The sequence below is a fragment of the Neomonachus schauinslandi genome, chromosome 9 (genome assembly GCF_002201575.2).
Source record: "Neomonachus schauinslandi chromosome 9, ASM220157v2, whole genome shotgun sequence".
NCBI lineage: Eukaryota > Metazoa > Chordata > Mammalia > Carnivora > Phocidae > Neomonachus > Neomonachus schauinslandi.
The window spans coordinates 127,515,306-127,520,133 of NC_058411.1; the positions used below are offsets into that span (position 1 = coordinate 127,515,306).

General features: G+C 35.4%; 1 non-coding gene across 1 annotated transcript; it reads left to right on the top strand.

Annotated features, from left to right (window-relative positions):
* The first annotated feature begins 1,116 nt into the window (after positions 1 to 1,116).
* Positions 1,117 to 1,223, top strand: LOC123325745. The gene has a single exon (XR_006540603.1). It is a non-coding gene; the product is annotated as a U6 spliceosomal RNA (small nuclear RNA).
* The last annotated feature ends 3,605 nt before the right edge of the window (positions 1,224 to 4,828 follow it).

A 4,828-nucleotide genomic window follows, 5' to 3' on the forward strand; every position in this document is an offset into this window, starting at 1 on the left:
AATGAATGGAAACACATCCCATGTTCATGAATTGGAAAACTTAGTATTTTTAAGATGCCATTGTTATCCAAAGCAATCTACAGATTCAAATCAATCCCTGTCAAAATACCAGAATTTTTTCAGAAATAGAAAAACCATCTTAAAATTCAAATAGAATATTAATGAACCCAGAATAGTCAATGGAATTTTGGAAAAGAAGAACAAAGCTGGAGGACTAATACTTCCTGATTTCAAAAGCTATTGCAAAGCTACAGTAATTGAAACAGTGTGGTATGGGCATAAAGACAGACATGTAGACCAATGGAACAGAATAGAGAGCCCAGAAATAAACCATTGCATGTATGGTCAGAGTATTTTTGAAAAGGGTGCCAAGACCATGCAAGGGGGAAGGGACAGCTTTTTCAACAAATGGTGCTGAGAAAATTGATTATTCATACACTAGACAATTAAGTTGGGTCTTTAACACTGTAAACAAAAATTAACTCAAAATGGATCAAAGACCTAAATATAAGACTTAAATGTATAAAAATCTTGGAAGAAAACATAGGACATAAGCTTCAGGAAAGTGGATTTGGCAATGATTTCTTGGATATAACACCAAAAGTACAGGCAACAAAAGAATAAAACAATTCATTGGACTTTCTGAAAATTAAAAAAGATTGTGCCTTAAAAAACTATCAAAGATGAAAAGGCAACTCACAGAATGGAAGAAACTTTGCAAATAATATATCTAATAAAGGGTTAATATTCAGAATATATTAAAAAAAAACTCCTACAACTCAACAACAAAAAGCATACAGCCCGATTAAAAAACGGGCAAAGGACTTTGATAGACATTTCTCCAAAGAAAATATACAAACAACCAATAAGCACATGAAAAGATATTCAACATTATAAATCATTAGGGAAATGCAAACCAAAATCACATGTAATATCAGCTCACACCCATGAGGATGATTACTACAAAAAAAAATACCCAGAAAATAACACTTGTTGCAAGGATATGGAGACATTGAAATCCTTGTGCACTATTGGCGGATACCATGAATTCACAGAATTACCATGTGATCTAAATTTTCCACTTCTGGATGTATACCTATAAGAATTAAAAGCGGGGTGCTTGCTTGGGCAGCACATATACTAAAATTGGAACGATACAGAGAAGATTAGCATGGCCCCTGCGCAAGGATGACACGCAAATTCATGAAGCGTTCCATATTTTTTTATGCACAAACAATGAATCATGGAACACTACATCTAAAACTAATGATGTAATGTATGGGGATTAACATAAGAATAAAAAAAAAAGAATTAAAAGCGGGATCTAGACACAGCATTATTCACAATAGCCAAATGTGAAAGCAACACAATTATACATTGTTGGATGAATGGTTAAACAAATTGTAGGATTTATATATATAATGGAATATTATTCAGTCTTAAGAAGGAAGAAAATTCTGACATATGCTACATGGATGAATTTTAGGGACATTTTGCTAACTTAAAAACATAGAGACAGAAAATAGAATGGTGGTACCAGGGGCTGGTGGGAGGGGAGAATGGGGCATCATAGTTTAATAGGTATAGAGTTTCCATTTTATAAGATGAAATGATTTATGGAGATGGATGGTGGTGATGGTTGCATAACATGATAAATGTATTAAATACCACTGAACTATATGATATTTAAATGGTTAAAATGCCAAATTTTATGTGTATTTATCAGAATAAAAGAATTGGAAAATCTAGGAACAAAATGAAGTTGAGTTGATATATTGAAAAATCCTGGAACTTCTACTAAATACACATATATCTTTTAAGGATTTTATTAGTGCTTTGATGTAGGTAATATTATTTAATTTTATACAGAAGCAATTTGAAGCTTCAAGTACTAAAGTGACTATTGAGAAAAGTAAGTAAAAAGATTCTGCTCTCTTAACCACTATGCTTACTTGTGTTTTATATGGGTGATTTTTTATTTATTAGGGATTTTTATTGGCTTTAACTATAGACTGATATACACACACACACACACACATATAAAATGAGGTCTTGTACTTACTAAGGAAGTTTTAAATTACGTAAAACTAGAAATAATAACATTCACAGCAATGGAACATCACCTCCTATTTTGCAAACATCTGTGTGCATTTGAAATATTAGCTTGGATACTGTTTTTTGTATTTTGGAAAATAACAATGAACTGGTATTTCTCCAATGAGTACAATCACAGTGGTGAATTGACTTGAAAAATATGCCTTATGTGAAAGATAAAAGGTAATTGAGCCCAAACAAAAGAAATGTTAACATGATCATAGTTCAAGATCTCAATGACTGCAATATAGAACGATGTCATATTTCTTCTGGGTAACTTCAGGGATAAGGATTAGGGTTTGGAGAGGAAAACTTAAGTATTAAAATGCATCCCTACTGACACTGTAAAGTGGAAAGATAAGTCTCCTTAAAAGTCATCTCATCTGAATGGTGTTTGCAGTCACTGGATGACATTGTAGAGGATATCCCAATATTGAGCTTATTTTCATCAATAATGTTTAAGATCCCATTTTCACACAATAAGATAAAAACAAAAGAACAAGGTACTTCCTTAATCAAATGTAGATGCATATATAATTATACATGAGGAGGTAGTATTGGGTGACACATGAGATATATGACAATAGCCAAATTTACTGAATGGTTATTGCTTATCAAGGATTCAGGCATCATATCCACCGATCCCTACAGCTACTTTATGAGATAGTTACTATCATTATCTTTCTTTCTCAGTGGGGAGAATGAGGCCAAGAAAAGTTATAAATTTCCCAAGGATACACAGCTATTAAGTGGTAGTAATACTCTAGAAAGATGAGGGGTGAGCCCGAAAAGTTCACTAAATGCAGATGTTTTTTGTCTTTAAAGGTGGAGATATAAACTTTGGCTCCTTTTTTGTAAATATCAGTCCTTTGGGGCATTTTGAGTAAGATGCAGACATGATAAAAATAAGACTTTAAGATGATGATACGTATTATTATTTTTCACATTTTCACACACTGGTGGTATTCAGGAAATACTGCGAGTGGTGTTGGGGATACTGGACATTGGAAAAGTCCATGCATGAGGCATTTGGGCCCCAGAGAATCGGATGGCAGCGAGAATAGAAAGGAATGGAAAGAATTCTCAAAAATCAGGAAAGGTAGTAGAAAGAGTAAAAATGCCTCAGATCACAACTCTTGGAGGGCTGTTTTTTGCTGCTATTTATCTTCAAGAGTCAAGGAATCTTAGGGTTGGAAAATTCCTAAGATTTACTGCCAAGATTGGGATCATCTCTATAATACTGTCCCACTCAGTTGGGTCATCAAATGGTCACCATTTCTCTAGTCTACCCATTTGTGAGGAAGAGACAGCCAGTTCTCCATAAAATTCATTTCCCCTTCTTCCACTGAAATACCCTTCTGACCATGCAGATGGCTCTTCAGGTAGTTGACCCTTCCAAGCTTCCTCTGTAGTCAATAAAGCCATCAGCCATGCTATTTGTCATGGAAAGTGAGTTGACGTTCAGAGGGAGTAGCTCCACCTGCTCAACTGGAATGCTCACCTGGGAAGGATATGTGAGACAAAGATAAACTTTCTTAGCGCTCTGCACTAGTGTCAGCTCTCTTTGTTTCATTAACCTGGCTTCAGCCAAATTAATATGCCATCTTTTAATACAGAAACATGGCCTTTCTCCCGATGGCAAAGGGCATGAAACTCCCTCAACAAAATAAGGAATATAGGTATGTATATAACTGGTCGACCGGGAGAACGTTATTTGTAACATATTTTATTTAGTTATGTTGCCTCTTTGGAAAAATTCTGTTTAAATAGCCCTTCCCAGTATTGAGTCAAGTAAGGAAGACACACTCATAGATGTGATGAGTGTAAACATGTCATGCGTGCTCTTTGGGAATCTCAGATTCCTTTGCTGTGGACTTCTCAGAGCCTATACTGACATGCATTGAGAATCCTGAGAAAGAATATTGTAGGGTGTTGCTCACATTTGTTGATCTTGGCACTAATTCTCTTTTCTCCTGGAGTTTCCTGAGGGAATGATGTTCCATATTCAAGAGCAGTGCTTCTAACTACCAGTCACTCAGGTCAGATTCTTACTTCGTTCTCTTCCTTCCTCTGCCTTCCTATAAATAGGGGGGCTGTAAATACTGGTTGTCCCAGGAAAAAATCTCATTTTAATCTGTTTTCCCCTTGTGGAATTATTAAGAATATCTCTTTCACTCTAATCAAGAGCTCAGTTTGGGATGACAAATTATATGGTCTAGTTTACCTCTAGGCAGTTACTATCTATGCTGACATCTCTCTTTCCTCCCTTTCTTCCTTGCTCCTTACTCTCTTGGTAAATAAGTTAGTTCAATGGGGTGGCACTCGCTAATGCTAGGTCCAATCTACTGGATCTGAAGAAGCAATGTGATATAATGTCCATATCCAAAGAAGGCCAAAACAATACATCAGTTGAAAACTTTAGTTACAATTCCATCTCGTTCAGTGAGAAAAGTTGAAAATAACCACCCATATTAAACATGGAACCAGACTGGTAATTCAAGGCCTATCAGCAGCCAATGAACATTTCAAATGCCAGATGTCGATGGCCACCAGATGAGGTATGGAAATGAGAAATCAGCCAAGTAGGAGAGTGTTGGAGCAATAGAGTAACAGCTGGGGCCAAGCAAGGGATATTTCTGCAACTTTAATTTTTTTTTTATTAATTTTTTAAAAAAGATTTTATTTATTTATTTGAGAGAGAGAGAGAATGAGAGACAGAGAGCATGAGAGGGAG